General features: G+C 40.2%; 1 protein-coding gene and 1 pseudogene across 1 annotated transcript in view; both read right to left on the bottom strand.

The window, feature by feature from the left end:
* Positions 1-5,400, bottom strand: part of PDE4D (phosphodiesterase 4D) — a 1,483,850-nt gene extending 1,478,450 nt beyond the window's left edge. Inside the window, exon 1 of the mRNA XM_032334877.1 lies at positions 5,146-5,400. The gene's annotated coding sequence lies outside the window, so the exon portion shown is untranslated. The remainder of the gene's footprint in view (positions 1-5,145) is intronic.
* On the bottom strand, positions 3,242-16,597 carry LOC116585492 (annotated as a pseudogene).
* Positions 16,598-18,249: the final 1,652 nt, after the last annotated feature.

Below are 18,249 nucleotides of genomic sequence, written 5' to 3'. Positions count from 1 at the left end.
CTTTTTTTTCATCCCTAGGCTGTGTGCTAGGCACTCATAGTACCAAAAAAAAAAAAAAAAAAGACACAAACACCTGCACTCAGTAAACACATGTTCCCTTTCAAAGAATTACTGGCACGTAATACAAAGGAAACATGCAATATTATACATACAAAAGAATATGAGTCGCAAAGCTATGGCAAGTCCACTACCCACTAGGTGTGTGATCTTGGGCAAGTCCCTAACACGACAAAATAAGTATTGATAAATATACAGTGAAAAGTCATAGGCAGTCTGTGAATTGATGATTTTTAACCACTGCATGGCATGTTTTTCTAAGGGATGGCACTTCCAAGTTAGTAAGTGCCAAAATATTTGCAAAAATTATTAATGTTAATTAATTCTATGGAGATCAAGTAGGCAGCTGCTAAAGAAAGATAAAGACCAGCAGCTGAAACTGATATTTACACAGTGAGGAAAAAAATGAGTTGTAAGTACTGGACCAGTGCAACATAAACCAACCAATGAAATTCAAGACTTTTAGGCGTAAAGTGGTCCCTGTGTCTGGGCTCCTCCACTGCAGGTGCATGGTGGGTACTATGGGATGGGCCTGCTCTGCCAAAACTCCCAAAATGGACATCAGAACACCCTCCAAGGCTCATGATTTAAACTATTTTAAAATTAATAATCAGAATCAAACGGTGACATAGGTATTATCACCTTAAAGAGAGTCAATGGCTGCCAGATAAACAGAGCTTGTCTTACAGTACAATGAAAAATGCTCACATGTCCTTAAAAAAAGGACACAATAAGAATGCTTATCACTCACATCATCCTAGAAAAGTGAGGCCACAGAGGCAAATGTAGATCGTGCTCACTCCAGCTCTCCCGAGGTGCAAAGGAGTTTTGATCATTAGATTCTGAGTTTAACATCATTTGGCCATGGCTATTCCGAATATAGATGTCAATGTTCCACTTTACCCTAGCATAAAACATGCAAGTCACCTAACAGACTTCTCTAATCCTGATTCTGCGCACCTCAAGCCTGGTTATTGACTGGTTTGCCTTAAGGTCTTTCAGTTGGAATAGAATGTGATGATCAAGCTGATGAGGATTGTGGCTTCTGGGACAGATATCTTTGTCATCAGAAATGTCATTCTCCTTGACACATCAGTCTCATTAGCTGACTCATAGGACTCCTCACTTAAGCAGCAGATGCCCTCTCAAGAAACTCAAATCAAACTGAATCAAGTTTCAGGACCTGAAAGGCTGAGGTCTAAACCTTAGACCTTAGCAAATTCTGCTAAGGTCTGCCACTTTGCTGAGGCTCCAAAAACACATCCAGATGTCCTTCCCCATCACACATGCCATGTACCTTTTCTCTAAACTCTTCTAGTTGCTACTTCAACTAGGTAAGGACCAGGTTTTCTTTACCTTGTGCATCATGGAACCTACATGGGAACAATGCTTGGCTAACCATTAGAGATGCTCTCCCCTGGGCTCCCATACTCGCCCACCAGTATTTCACATGTGGAATTGGAAATATGTGTGTGCAAGTCAGGCTCCCCTTTGTGATGTGGGCAAGGACTCCTTTTTATTCATCTCTGTATCCCCACACTTGGAGCCTGGCACATTGAAAGTGTTCAAACAATGGCTGGGAATGAAGCAGTCAGTCAGTATCATCCAAAACGTACTGAGGATTTACACAGGGAATTCAGAACTACAAATGCAATGGTTCCCATCCTCAAGCACAATCTATGAAAAACTGAAAGCCTCAATTGTGAACCATGATTTGGTCTTAGGCATGGTCACCTTCAGAGACTACAACTCAGAAGCAACCCAGAAGTAATTTCCAAACAATAAATTCTCTTTCTCCCTTTCTCAAGCAGTGTTACAAGGAAGGTTAGTGCACATCAACAATTCATAAAGCCCCCCTTCTGTTCATGTGGTGACATCACCTCACATGAGCTCTTGCATGCACCTCTCCTCTTCAGAATCCCCCCCACCAAATGCTTCTTCCAGATCTGGTCCCCAAAGCTCATTCCTTCTATCCCTCTATTTCTCCCCTTGATGCTACATCACAAAAGCCCAAAAGAACTGGTTTGGCAATAGCAAACCTTGCTTGAAATGTGGGGAAGGAAAAGAAAATAGATAAGCAAAACACGAATCATTCTTGGAAGACAGGGCAAGAACACAGTGAGTCTATCATACATTACAAAGTTTGGCCTGTTCATACACAGATACAACTTATAGTTGCTAAAATGAACAGGAAATGGTACAAAAAAAAAGAGTTTAAATTGTTTAAGCATCTGCAATGTTAAGAGACTCATGACAGCTGATCACCAAGTATTTAGTGATCACCTACTCTAAGAACTGTTTTGGAAAGGACAGTGTCAAGGGACCTAAGACCACCTTGACACTTAGACATTCACTGCAAGAACTCCCAGAACTCAGCCTATTGCTCTTACAGCTGAGATTCTATGCAGCAATATAGTAAGGACACACAGCCAGACCATAAGAAGACAAGACAGTGGGTGATCCTGGAGGAGTCCATATACAGGCTTCCTTATGCTCTCTCCTTCCCATGAGAGGTCACAGAGAGAACACAGCCCCCTGCAACCAAAATGCAGCAACATGTGTACAAGGATTCAGCCTAGGGCAGCTCCTTAAAGACTCAATGCCCAACGTTTCTTACTGCTGGTCATGTAGGTACTTTCTTCCTAGCACATTAAAAATTTCCAGACTCCCAGGAGCAAGCAGATGTTCAAGGACAGACTAGAGTGGTACAAAAATCTCCAGGCACAACGCACCATACCCATCAGTTACGTGTAGACCGAGAGCCCTCAGAGAACCTGGTTCCTAGAGACCAGCCAAGAGCCCACCTTGCCATCAGGCCTTTTCAAGAGTAGCAGTCTGAGGCCTGCTATGTTAACTCTTCCCTGCAGAGATACAAAGACCAAGTTCTTGCCCTCAGGGCAAATAACATTAAGAGAAATAAGATGTAGACATTAAACGGGCAAAATAATACAGTAGACGGAGCATGCCGGCTAACACTAAAGCAACAGGACCCACATTTGAGACCACATGTCTCATGTGTCAGAATCACCAGCGTGCTCCACAGCGTGTCTTACTCTACAACTCAAGGCATGCTAAACAGTGGAAGGATAGAACCTTCCACTAGGGAGGGTTCTGGTGAGATTATAGAAGACCCCGAATGCCACAATGAGAAATTTGAATTTCATTTTGTAGCCATGGGATGCCAGTGAATTTTTTTTCTTAAACAGCTAATAACAACAACAACAACAACAACAACAGCAACATCATCAAAGCGGCACTCTTTGAAAATGCATCTGACTACGTTATGTAGAATATAGTAAAAGGGACAGAGATCGCAGGCCAAGAACCCAGCACTTCAAGGGAAAAGAAAATGATCATAACGGACACTGGGGACCATGAGCGAGGAGTTAGACCCTGTCCTGGTGCTTGGCATCAGTGTTCGTGTCTGCCACTGGACAGGAGGTACTACTGTCCCCATCTTACAGGTAAGCTCGGCCAATGGCACACAATGGATTCAAATCTAGATAATGTGCTTCCACCCCTCAGGTACTTACTATCCAACTCACGTGTGTAACACAAAATTAGGATAACAGAAAACTAGCAAGTGGGGACCCAGGGCCCCTAGCCAGGGCAAGGAGTAACCATGCAAACTTCTACACTTACCTTGTCCTTTCCTCCCTTTGGCTATCTTACTCTAAGATGACTGGCAGCAAGTCGTTTTCCAAAATTGGTAGAAGACTGGAAGAGAGAAGTAAAACCAGAAATTTTCACATTTTTCTGAATGAGATGAAAGGTGAAGAATCGATAGGAGTCACAGCTCTTCCTGACCCAGATAGAGAATAAGAAACCAAATGCCACATAGCATCTCGATTTAAAGAAAGTGGCCGATTGTGGCTTTCTTCGATTTTTACTATCTCAGGGAAATTCTGCACTATTAAAATGTTCCTTCCTGTTTATTTCCCTCTGACATAATATAACCAAACATCACTTAATAACTGGACTACTCTCAAGATTCTGATTTTTTAAGATATCTAAAATTAACACTTACCCCAGGATCATCACCACTCTCATCAAGATACATTTGTTGATCACTTGATTGTATAAAAAGTTTTAAAGATGCTAAAGCAAGACGTTGACCCCAACGGCTTTAGAGGACACAACATAGTCATTTGCTTTAATCGATGAATATCTCTCCCAGTTCTCCATAAAACCCAGAATTAAGCAACAAGACATGACAAGCCACTGTTTATGGGGAATTAATCTGTTGCCTCAACTGACATTAAGCAGAAGACCAAAGGCCATTAAAACAAGCTGAAATTGATGCACCAAAATAACTCAGTCCAGGACACTGATCTTATCATGCTGGAAATGACTCTAAAATCTTTATTGCCTCTTAACATAACTCTAAGTGAGCTGTCCATATCTTTCATACTCAGATTCCCTATTAGTCAATTCAAACACTCAGAAGTATGGCCATGAAATGACAAAGAGAAACAACTTGAACAAAACCTTCAAAGCCTTCAGCATCACCTGGATGGCCTGGGGCATGTACTCTGCTATTGGGGAAAATTCATCTGAATCAGGTAACTGGCCCAGTTCAGCTTGCTTGAAAATACTTTTCCCCTAAGAGGTAATGGCAGCAAGAAATTACTCGCTTAGTTATTATTACAGCACTGGGACAGGGTATGAAAGGAGACACGACCTGACTTCCAGGAGTCTCCTGAGAAAGATGGAACAGACACAGCTTAAAAACAACGCGAACGCGCACAGGTAACTATTCCTGAGCGGCGGGAAAAGCATGGGTCGTGGAAGTCAAACAGCCTCCATTGGAAGCCTGATTCCACTAGTCACCATCTCAACCAAGTTGCATAACCCTCCCTGTGCCTCAGTCTCCCCTTATGGGAAAAAAGAAAAAACAGGTGAATAATAATACCCACCTCCCAGGTTATTGTGAAGAATCAGTAAAATCACGAACACAGAGTGTTTAGCACAGAAAAGGGGCTCAACAAACGTGAGCTGCTGTTATCACACAAGTCTTAGTCTTGTTTTTATTGCTAAAACTACTCTTCCTACCACCGTGGCTAGGCTCATCTACATTTTGCCCCATACCTTAAAGATAAGAAGACTCCCAGGCTGCATGAAGTGGTCCAGTCCAGATGGAATCGTTCCTCTCCAGCAGGGAAGCCAGGAGGCTCATGGTTTGTGAGAAATGTCAAAGAAGAATATTTCGGATGGAGGAGATGGCTGTAGAGGGGAGTAAGCAGAGCCTGCATGAAGCAGATAAGTCTGCTTTAAATGGCTTCTTGAGCTGAGGAAAGGCACATGTTCACAGGTCATATGATTTTCCAAGCTGGAAAGTAACTTAGAAATCCTTAAGTCACTCAAAAAAAAAAAAAAAAAAAAAAAAAAAAAAGCAGCCCTTGGAAAGCCACAAAAATCTTATGCCTTCCTCTAGTGCTATTTGAAATTTTGGAATCAATTCAGTTTGAAGAGGAAAAGAAGGATGGATGCAGGAGTACCTTTGGAAAAAAAAAAAAAAAATCTGTTTCTATTTTGAAAGATACATGTTTCTTCCCTGAATCATGTGGCAACAACGTTAGCACTAAATCTGCTTGCTCACCACTAGCTTTCCTTCCTCAGTTATGGGGAACCCCCCCCGCCAGTGTAGGTTATTCTCAATGGCAAGCTTTTCTGCTGCTTTATTTCCAAATGCTGAAGGACACCTCCACCCTGCCTCTGAAACACCCCAGGACCAAGAGACCATGAGAGTCAAGTGACTGGCTCTTAGCCACACAGCTAGTTGGCGATGAAGAGAAACAGGAATCCTGCTGACAGAGAGGAAGCTTCCGAGGAGGAGAGGAAACAGACATGACAGTGAGGGCTGTGGGAAATCAATGGTGTGGGCAGCTGCGTAGATCTGAGCAAGAAGAGTTCAGCAAAATGATTTTTCAGGAAGAGCATTTTTGCTGCTGTATAAAGAGCACAGTAAATTAAACATGTCAGGTTGCTTATCTTGGCACCTTTGGCTCTCAGAACTTAAAGTGAAATATCAACACAATATAAAGGGAAAATCCAGGTGCAATTTTTCTCATGGGAGGAAGCTTCTGATTCCTAATTGGTGTTTACCCCATTTTCGGAAAGAAGTTGAAATGAGGTTCTTTCACAGTTGGTTATAACAAACAAAAGGCCTGGTGGCTAAAATAACAAATTGTTTTCTGTTAAAAGGAGAAAAGTAAAAGACAAAGCCACAAACTGAGCACACAAGAGCTTGGACTTGTGTAAGTGTTCCCCAAGTAGAAAGTCAGGTTTTATTCATGCTTCCCTTAGAGAGGTCTTTTTGCTCTAGCAACTTGAAGACACTCTGAGCTCTCCTCACCTTAGATTTTCAATTTAAGAAACTGGTGGGAGGGCACTTTTGGGGAATAGTCCTCATCCTAGAGACCTTCTTCCCTCCTAGTACAAGTGTGTGCATAGTGACTGAGTACAGACCTGTGTTCGTGATAGATTGTTAGCAAATGTTTGACTCAAGACTTAGCTGCCATTCTTAGCTTACATGGCCTTTTCCCCAAAAGGAAAAGGACAAGAAAGGAACTTTGAAACTGGAATTTATCCTGCTTAGCCACTTCCCCTACTACTTATCAAAGGCCTTGTGGATGGGAATACTCAAAAAGGGCAAGATACACACATCCATGTTTGAGTTACCATCTAAAACCAAAGTTAAATACACGTGTAGCATTCTTCTTACTGACCAGTAAGTTGTAGTGTTTTCTCAAAAGATGACTTCCCTTTGTCTTGGAAATGGGCCAGCAGACAGGGATGTGGGCAGGTCCAGAGTTTCCATATAGAAGGGGTTTGGGGCAGGAATCTGTCAAGAGGAACATAAGAGACTTTTCTCCAAGCCGTGTCTGCAAAGCCCTCACCACGTGTTTATTGGACCACTACTTGGGTTTTATCAGGAAAGGAGCACAAGCTTCAGCTAAGTGGAGTTAATGCAGGTAAGGGTTAAGCCCCCACAAACAAGGCACCATCTGGCCTCCAACGGGAGATTGAATGGAAGGATGGAAGGCCAGAAGGGAAAAAACTTGGAAAAGGATGAAACGCTAATGTCAGTGTGTCCCCTCTGTTATGAATCTCTGAAGTTTCTATTAAGGTGTTGGAGTATGGGGGCTCAGCAGTTCCGAACCCTTATAGGAGTGATCCCAGCACATCATTCCCTACTCATCCTCAATATTTTTTACCTTATTCATATCCTGTGTTGGTTTGGGGAAAAAAGAGTAACATCTGTGAAGAGATAATACCATAAATGGTAGAAAATTCAAAAGTTAGACAAGAAAATACGGTGAAATATAACACCCCTCCCACCTCTATCTCCCAGCCACTCAACAACTGTTACAGTTCTTGAATATACTTCCAAAGCTGTTCTATGCACACACAAGTATATACGTACATTTTTGTGAACATTTATATAAGACACACAGAAGAGTAGTTTCAATTTTTTTTTTTTTTGTGACCCACAAAAAGCAGTGAACCTTCTCTTGTGTCCCGTTGATATAACTATCTCCACCCCAGTATCAGGAAGCTTTAATTATTTTAGCTTTATAATATATGTTCATCAGAGCATTTTCATTACTATCTGGAGTCAGGGCTTTCCCTGGCTCTTCCACCCTTTTTATTTTTCCACGGGATATTCATGATTGGCTTCTCTAGACATGTGGTCCTTTTCTGTCTTGTACCCTAATACCAGCAGCCGTGGCTTGTATGGATAAGGACTATTGATTTGTTTGTTTCTTTGTTTTTTAAGATTATTTATTTATTTATTTATTTGACAGAGAGAGCACAAGCAGAGAGAATAGTAGAGGAAGATGGAGAAGCAGGCTCCCCACTGAGCAGGGGAGGCCTTGATTCCAGGTCTCTGAGATCATAACCTGAGCTGAAGGCAGATATTTCACCATCTGAGCTACCCAGGTGCTCCAACTGGTGCTACTTTCAAAGAAAACTCCAGAGGATGTCCAAGTTCACAGTGATACCAAGGGCTCTCCACACCCATAGGATGTGTCACATACATCCCTGTGTGCCCATCAGTTGGGAGGGCTGCTGATAATCTTTTTGATAATAATCATCACCCATCCAGCCTCAGGATCCAAACAAGTTAATGTCCCATCTTTCAGTGTGACTCTTCCAAAAACTGGTCTATTTTCTGTTTGTAGAATCACTGCTATTCTTTTTTCAATTTCCTGTTGAGTCTGTAGGTGTTCAGACTGGTTTGATAACTATCTAGCTGAATTTCTGGGACCAGACAAAATATACGTCTCCCACTTCTCTGACATCTTGCTCCTCCCCCCGATATTTTTTTTTTTTTTAAATCAACCCACACTATTCCATTCTCTGCTGATTGCTGCTGGCAGTGATCTTTCAGTGAGTTTTGTTTTCTAGGTACAGTCATATTATTTGAAAATGTGGCTATTATACCTCCTCTTCTCTAATTTATATATCTCATATTTCTTTTATCTAAAATGCTGGCAAATATCTCATGATCAATGTTCAAAATGTGATGGTAGTGACATCTTTGTCCTGATTTAATGGGAATGCTTCTATTATTTTCCCTTGAGGCATGAGCTGATTTTGGAGGTAAGATAAATATGTTATATTAAAGCAACATAAAATTAGTTCTATTTTATGAGGTGTTTTTCCATAATCAATATTGGATTTTACTTTTACAACATTTTCAGCAGCTATGGATGTTGCGTGCCTGGCTTTGCTTTTGCTGTTTTAATACACTATTGTAGTGAATTCCATTCATAAGTTTCCCAAATACTAAACTAGCTTGCCTTTCCTGAAATCAACCTCACTTGGTCATGTTTAATTATTCTTTCATTGTCACTCTGGATCTTGTCATGTCTTGTTTGTTTGCTGATATTTTACCAAAGACCTTTACATTAATAGTCTCAAGAGACATCAGTCTACAGTTTTTTTTCCTTTCTATTGTTGTTTCATGGCAGATTTTGGCACTCATATCACCTTTACCTCATAAAAAAACAGTGGCTTTTCTTGATCTAGAAAAGCTTGAAAACCAATGGAGTGATCAAGTGATTAAAATCAAAAGGGCTCCAACACAAAGAAATACAAACAATTATAAGAACGTATTATGAGAAATTCTATCCCAGCAAATTTGACAATTTGGAAGAAATGGATGCATTCCTAGAGACATATAAACTACCAGAACTGAACCAGGAAGAAATAGAAAACCTGAACAAACCCATAACCAGTAAGTAGATTGAAGCAGTCATCAAAAATCTCCCAAAAAACTAGAGCCCAGGGCCAGATGGCTTCCCAGGGGAATTCTACCAAACACTTACAGAAGAATTAATTCCTATTTTCCTGAAACTATTCCAAAAAGTAGAAATAGAAGGAAAGTTTCCAAACCCATTTTATGAGGCCAGCATTACCTTGATCCCAAAACCAGACAAAGATCCCATCAAAAAAAAAAAAAAAAAAAAGAATTACACTGGCCTCTGGGTGGCTTAGTGAGTTAAAGCCTCTGCCTTTGGCTCAGGTCAAGATCCCAGGGTCCTGGGATCAAGCCCTGAGCTGGGCTCCCTGCTCAGTGGGGAGCCTGCTCTCTTCCTCTCTGTGTCTCTGCCTGCCTCTCTGCCTACTTGTGATCTCTGTCTGTCAAATAAATAAATAAAATCTTAAAAAAAAAAGAATTATAGACCAACATCCTTGATGAACACAGATGCGAAAATTCTCACCAAAATACTAGCCAGTAGGATCAACTGTACATTAAAAAGATTATTCACCACAGCCAAGTGGGATTTATTCCTGGGCTCAAGGTTGGTTCAACACCCACAAATCAATCAATGTCATTCAATACATTAATAAAAGAAAGAACAAGAACCATATGATACTCTCAATAGATGCTGAAAAACCATTTGCCAAAGTACAGCATTCTTTCTTGATCAAAAATCTTCACAATGTAGGGATAGAGGGCACATACACCTCAATACCATAAAAGCCATCTATAAAAAACCCACAACGAATATAATTTTCAATGGGGAAAAACTGAGAGCTTTTCCCCTAAGGTCAGAAACACAACAGGATGTCGACTATCACCACTGTTATTCAACATAGTACTAGAAGTCCTAGCTTCAGCAATCAGACAACAAAAAGAAATAAAAGGCATCCAAATCCATGAAGAAGTCAAACTGTCACTCTTCACAGATGATAGGATACTTTATGTGGAAAACCCAAAAGACTCTACTCCAAAACTGCTAGAACTCATACAGGAATTTTGTAAAGTGGCAGGATATAAAATCAATGCACAGAAATCAGTTGCATTTCTATGCACCAACAGCAAGAAAGAAGAAAGAGAAATTAAGAAGTCAATCCCATTTACAACTGCACCCAAAACCATAAGATACCTAGGAAAAAACCTAACCAAAGAGGTAAAGAATCTATACTCAGAAAATTATAAAGTACTTATGAAAGAAATTGAGGAAGACACAAAAAAAACGGAAAAATGTTCCATGCTCATGGATTGGAAAGAACAAATAGAACAAATATTGTGAAAATGTCTATGCTACCTAAAGCAATCTACACATTTAATGCAAAATACCATCAATTTTTTTCAAAGAAATGTAACAAATAATCCTAAAATTTATATGGAACCAGAAAAGACCTCAAATAGGCAGAGGAATGTTGAAAAAGAAAGCCAAAGTTGGTGGCATTACAATTCCAGACTTCAAGTTCTATTACAAAGCTGTCATCTTCAAGACAATATGGTACTGACACAAAAACAGACACATAGATCAGTGGAACAGAACAGAGAGCCCAGAAATAGACCCTCAACTCTATGGTCAGCTAATCTTCAACAAAGCAGGAAAGAATGTCCAATGGAAAAAAGACAGTCTCTTCAACAAATGGTGTTGGGAAAATTGGACAGCCACATGCAGAAAAATGAAACTGGACCATTCCTTTACACCACACACAAAAATACACTCAAAAATGGATGAAGAACCTCAGTGTGAGATAGAAATCCATCAAAATCCTTGAGGAGAACACAGGCAGCAACCTCTTCAACCTCAGTCGCAGAAACGTCTTCCTAGGAACATTGCCAAAGGCAGGGGAAGCAAGGGCAAAAATGAACTATTGGTACTTCATCAAGATCAAAATCCTTTGCACAGTAAAGGAAACAGTTAACAAAACCAAAAGACAACTGACAGAATGGGAGAAGATATTTGCAAACGACATATTAAATAAAGGGCTAGTATCCAAAATCTATAAAGAGCTTAGCAAACTCAATAGCCAAAGAACAAATAATCCAATCAAGAAATGAGCAGAGGACATGAATAGATATTACTGAAAGAAGACATCCAGATGGCCAACAGACACATGAAAAAGTGCTCCACTTCACTCGGCATCAGGGAAATACAAATCAAAAGCACAATGAGATACCACCTCACACTAGTCAGAATGGCTAAAATTAACAAATCAGGAAATGACAGATGTTGGTGAAGATGTGGAAAAAGAGAAACCCTCCTATACTGTTGGTGGGAATGCAAGCTGGTGTAACCACTTTGGAAAACAGCATGGAGTTTCCTCAAAAGAAAATAGAGCTACCCTACAACACAGCAATCACACTACAAGGTATTTACCCTAAAGATATAAATGTAGTCATCCGATGGGGCACAGGCACCCAAATGTTTATAGCAGTAATGTCCACAATAGTCAAACTATGGAAAGAACCTAGATGTCCACCGACAGATGAATATACAAAGAAGATGTGGTATATATACACAATAGAATACTATGCAGCCATCAAAAGAAATGAAATCTTCCCATTTGCAATGATGTGGATGGAACTAGAGGGTATTATGCTTAGCAAAATAAGTCAATCAGAGAAAGACAATTATCATATGATCTCCCTGATAGGAGGAAGTTGAGAGGCAACGTGGGGGGTTTGGGGGATAAGAAAGGAATAAATGATACAAGATGGGATCGGGAGGGAGACAAACCATAAGAGACTCTTAATCTCACAAAGCAAACTGAGGGTTGCCAGGGGGAGTGGGGGAGGGAGAAGGTGGTTGTGTTATGGACATTGGAGAGGGTATGTGCTATGGTGAGTGCTGTGAAGTGTGTAAAACTGGTGACTCACAGACCCATACCCCTGGGGCTAATAATACATTATGTGTTAATTAAAAAATTAAAAAATTATAACAAAAAGATCAAAAGAGCTTCCTTGGGAAAATATCTGCACCTCATAGGTGGGAAGAGAGCCAGTTCCCCCCAACTTCTCTTTTTTTTTTTCTAGTATAATTCATCTTTTTAAGCTTTCAGACCCTTCTGGGGCCAACCTTAGAACTTTATCTTTTCTTGAAATAAATATTTTTATCAAAGTTTTTTTTTCAAGATTTTATTTATTTACTTCACAGACAGAGATCACAAGTAGGCAGAGAGGCAGGTGGGGGGCAGGGGATGGGGAAGGAGGCTCCCCACTGAGCAGAGAGCCTGATGTGGGGCTTGATCCCAGGACCCTGAGATCATGACCCAAGCTGAAGACCCCACCCACTGAGCCACTTCCATACCCCATTATCAAAGTTTTTAAAAATTTATTTGGGTGGTTGACCAAAAACATCTCCTATCAGCTTCTTTAATTTCTGAGATTATTTCTCGATTCTTTTTTTTTAAATTTCACCCATTTCTGCTTTTTCCCTGGCAAAAATTAATGAATTCTGCAACACTATTCACAGTAGCCAAAAGGTAGAAGCATTTCAAACATCCACCAACAGATGAGTACATAAACAAATGTGATTATACATATAAGGAATATTGTTCAGACATAGAAAGGCATGGAGATATGATCTATGTTATGAAATGGATGAACCTTGAGGACATAATGCTAAATGATATAAGCCAGACAAAAAAAGGATAGATCTTGTATGATTCCACTTAGATGAAATACCTAGAATATGCAAATTCATGGAGAAAAACAATATTAGCATTTACCATGAGCTGGGAGGAGGGAGAATGGGGAGCTATTGCTTAATGGGTACAGAGCTTCTGTTTAGGGTGGTGAAAATATCTTGAAAATAGTGATGATCATTGTATAACACTGTGAATATAATTAATGCCACACTAATACATATGTCATTAATACAGCAAATTTATGTTCAATATATTTTCCTACAACCCAGAGAATACAAAAACACTAGTTCAAAAGAATATGCACACCCCTCTGTTTACTTTAGCATCATTTACAATAGCCAAATTGTGGAAAGAACCCAAGTTTCCATTGAACAATGAATGGATAAGGAATATATATACAATGGAATATTACTCAGCCATAAAAAAGAATGAAATCTTGTCATTTTCAATTACCTGGATGGAGCCAGTGAGTATGAAGCTAAGCAAAGTAAGTCAGAGAAATATTAATACCACGTGACATTACTCACATGTCACTCTAAGAAAGAGAATGAACAAAGAGGGGGAAAGGGACCAAAGAATAGATTCCTAACTACAGAGAAGAAACTGATGGTAACTAGAGGGCAAATAGATGGGGAATGGATAAAACAGATGATATGGATTAAGAATACACTCATCCTGATGAACATTGAATAATATATGGAATTGTTGATTCATTATATTGTACACTTGAAACTGTAACAATGTATGTAACCATACTGAAAGTAAAATTAATTTTTTTAATTTCAAAAAAATGAGAATAGCCAACAGTTTTAATATTTTATTCAGTTGCAACTTGGAGACTTGGTTTTGCCATTTTAAAAATTCTTTTAATTCATTAACTTTTGCTTCTATTTTTATGAATGTTTTATTCTGTTTTCTCCAATGCACATTATTTTATAAATTATGGTATTTGATGTTTAAAATTCACTTAACTTTGATTCTTAATTTTTAAATATTTAATGCTATGAATTTTACTCTAAATGCTGCTTTACCGAGATCTCAGTCTCCAGTATGTTGTTTTAATTTTTGTTTTGTTTTGTTTTTCTAAATATTCTGCAATTTCAGTTTTAAGAATTTAAACAGTGTTCTTTTGTTTCCAAAAGGTAAGGTGGTTTTTTTTTTCTTCTGTTTTTATTATTAATTTTTTATTTCATTGCATTGTCAGAAAATGTTGTCTATTTCTACTTGGAAGAATTGATTGCAATTTTCTTTACAGCTTGATATATAATTTGCATGACTTCTTCAATGATACATGAAAGCACAGTACAGTGTTTTCTGAGTACATGCCTTAATGTGTATCTGTAAAAGCTAGCTTATTCATTATGTCATTCAAAGGTCCATATTCTTACTTGCTTTTTTTTGTACTTTCTCTGCCAGTAGTTAAAAGGTAAGAATTAAAGTTTTCTATTATTAAAACATTTCTGTCTATTCCTGTTTCCTTTAACTTTGGCACTATGGTTTCCATGACAACTCTTTTATCACATTAAATTGCATCATGATTTACCATTATCAACTGCCCTTTTTACCTAATTTAGTACTTTTTATTCTGAATACAACCATATAGTTATGATTGCTGCTTTCTCTCTTCCTCTCTCTTGCTCTGTTGGCATTTGCTTTTTTATCTCTGTTCATTGGTTTGGGCTGCCCTAAGAAATACCATAGACTGGGTGACTCTAAAAATAAAAATGTATTTTCTCACAACTGTGGAGGCTAGAAAATCCAAGAGAGAATGCCAAATAGCCACATTCTGGTAAGATCTCGTTTCCTGGCTTGGGGACTACCACCTTCTGTGTCTTCACACGGCAAAGACAATGTTTTAGTGTCTCTTTCTCTTCTTGTAAGGGCACTAGCTCTATCAGATCAGGGCCCCACTCTTTGGAACACATTTGACCTTAATCACGCTTTAAAAGCCCTATCTGCAATGTATAACCACATAGAGAGATTAAGTCTTCAACATTTGAATTGGCGGGGTGGGGGGTGGGCGGGATTCATGCTACAGCAATGTCTGCCCAACTCTCACCTTCAGCCTTCATGGGCTTCACTGTTTTACCCACATCTCCTGTATCACTCGTAAATGGATTCCACTCTCTCTGTAACTGTGCGTCTCTTAATAGGTGAGTAGAACAATTAACATTTATTTTTATGGTCATATGTTTGGTCAAATTTGGATACTCATTTTTTTTTTCTTTCTTAAAGCCTTACTTTGAAACATGATGGCAAAATCTTACAGATACCCATGGAAAAGTAAGACATGACTACAGTTAAAATGAAGACAATCTAACCAGAAAGCTTGAATCCCTGTCAGCTAATGTCAAAGCTAAAGTTGTGAGGGTAACATGCTGAAAGGAATGGTAATTAGTATTCCTCTCCTTCTTCTTCACCCTCTCCTTCAACAGAATCCATACCAATCTCCTCATAATCCTTCTCAAGTGCTACCATGTCCTCACGGGCTTGAGTCAACTTTCCTTCCTCCATGTCCTCACCTACATACTAGTGAACAAAGGCACACTCGGCATACAACAGGTCAAACTTGTGGCCCAGGAAAGACCAGGCCTCAGCAATGGCTGTGGAGTTGCCCAGCATGCACACAACTCTATACTTTGGCCAGGTCTCCACCAGGCACCATATGGGAGGCTAGTAATTAATGCCCACCTTGAAGCCAGTGGAGTGCCAGTCCACAAACTGGATGCTGTGCTTGGTCCTGATGGCCGCAATGGCAGAATTGACATCTTGGGAACCACGTCACAACAGTACAATTGGCAGTAAGCCATGTATTTACCATAGTGGGAGTCCCATTTCACCATCTAGTTGACTGGCTCAAAGCACACATTTGTCATCTGTGCTACAGAAAGTGGTTCATGGTAGGCTCTCTCAGCAGAGATGATGGACCTATGTGGCCAGAGGAAAGTGGGTATAGAGATAGGGCAACAGATTGGTTTGAAACTCTGTCAGATCAGCATTCAGGGTTCCATCACAAGTGAGGGAAACAGTGATGGAAAACATGATCTGGCTAACAAGGCAGTTAAGTTTAGAGCAGGCTGGGTGTTCCATACAGAGATTTCTATGAAAGACTTCAGAGATGACCTCATTGTCCACCGTGAAGGCACAATCACAGCTTCAGGGTGGTGTGGGTAGTGAGGATGGAAGTGTAGGGGCTCAACTCCAGCTGTGGAAACTTGAGGGGTTGCATACATGAGAACTCCAACTTGGGACACCTTGCCATCATTGGTCAAGAGAAGTTCCACCAGCACAGAGGTTCCACCTTCAAAACTGTGGAAAACCAAGAAGCTCTGAAGATCTGTGCACTGGTCAACCCGTTTCCAAAATTCAATCCAAGACAAAGTCAATCATCTCCTTGCCAACCATGGAACACCCTCGGGCACAGTTATTGGCAGTATCTTCCTTGCCTATGATGAGAAGCTCAGAGTAAAAGAGCTGGTAGTAGGTGCCAGTGTGAAATTCATCGGTGACAGTGGGTTCCAGATTTACCAATAGTGCCCTGGGGACAAAGCCTGCCAGACCCTGTCTCACTGAAGGAGGTGCTGGAGTCATCTCCTCCCCCAGTGGTCTTGTCACTTGGCATCTGACTGTTGAGCTGGCTGCCATGGTCCAGGCAATAGAGTTCCCAGCAGGCATTGCTGATCTGCACACAGCCTGGTCAACGTGGGTGGGAGATGCACTCACGTATGGTGGCTATTGCTTAGCAGGCACAGGTGACAGGAGCAGACACTGGGTCCGGGTTACCCTCTGCAATAAGCTAAGAGTCTGGGTAAGTAATGCACGCTGGTACTCATATTTTATGTTATGATTCCCTTCTCTTGCTTTTGATATTCCACTGTGTGATCTGTTTTGTTAAAATGCCAGTTCGATTCCCGCCCCCCCCATCTTTTAGCACTTTGCTTTTTGCTGTCTAAATGACTTTTTCTTTGTCTTTGAGGGCCAGTATTTGGAAATACTTGGAAACCTGCCAGTGTTGTTCATTGTGTACCAGGTTTTCCCAAATCACGGTGCAACCTTTTCATTTGGAGATTCAAGTCGTATTTTACTTCCTAAAAGCACTTAACTATTATCTCCAGGCTTCTTCTTAAAGGATACCAATAATGTGTATGTTGCCTTTCTTTTCCCCTCCATATCTTTCATATTTTCTTTAATCCATTCTAAGTTCGTTCATTTCTAGTTGATTTTTGCTTGCTTTTCTTAACCTTATTCATTTATCCATCACTGACCTCAGCACTGTCTATCCTCCTCTGTGTTTATTCCAGTATCCTTGCATTTCAAAGACGGCTTTGTTTTTCTCTTCTGCTTCCTTCCTGAATTCTGCAAGTTGTTTCATCTCCACCTGCCATGTCACTATTACTTTCTGCAAGGTCTCAATTGCTCTGCTTTCAGTTGTAGAGTTAAGTTGTCTTAGCTCGTAGCCTTGTATTTAGTCATAATTTTCAACATCTTGATCGTTACTTGCTCTTGTGAGGATCCCCTTCTGCCATATATATCCATCGTCCCCTCCCCTCCTTTTGTCTTATACTATTTTTACATAAAATCTGTTCTGTTTGCCTTTGTGTGTTCGTTTCTCAATTACATGCATCCTTCCTGGACTTTGGAACCGGTTCATGTTGGGAAGGGTGTGAACACTTCCAGGCTAGCAGGCATTTTCTAGAGTTTAGGGAGAAGCTCGTTATGATAAGGCTGCACATGCAACTTATTTTAGCTTTTACCCTTCTCTCCAGCCAACAAATATGGGCAGCTAGAGAGCAGGACATAGTTCAGCCTCTTGTCCACTCTCTCATGGAGATAGACAAAAATGGCATTTCTACATGTTTTAATTCGACTCTGCTTTTCCCATTTCTTTGTGTAATGAAATAGGGCCCAGAGATCTGGTTCTCCTCCACCACCACAAACGGCTGTCATTCCTGTGATTCCAAAGCCAAGATAATTGGCTTTGACCCTCAGAGTGCCATCTATGTAAGAAAATGCTTTCCTGCCAACCGTGTCTGAGACTTACATCTGCAAACACTCCCACTGGGAGTCTTCCTGCAGCCATATTTGATCTCTACTCTATTGTCAGCTCTCCCAGTAGATTATCTTTTGGAGGGGGTCAGTCCTCAGTTTTATCAAAGGTAACGTATTTCTGCCCTCCTTTTCTCTGTCTGGCTAATTCGAAGAAGCAATGGAAAAGTATCTTCAGTATGTCCTTTTAAATGAAAGCCCCAGTGTTTACCAAAGGTAAAGTTTAAAATGAACACAGAGTAA

Source organism: Mustela erminea, chromosome 3, assembly GCF_009829155.1.
Source record: "Mustela erminea isolate mMusErm1 chromosome 3, mMusErm1.Pri, whole genome shotgun sequence".
In the NCBI taxonomy this organism is placed as follows: domain Eukaryota; kingdom Metazoa; phylum Chordata; class Mammalia; order Carnivora; family Mustelidae; genus Mustela; species Mustela erminea.
This window is presented reverse-complemented; position numbering and strand designations above follow the sequence as displayed.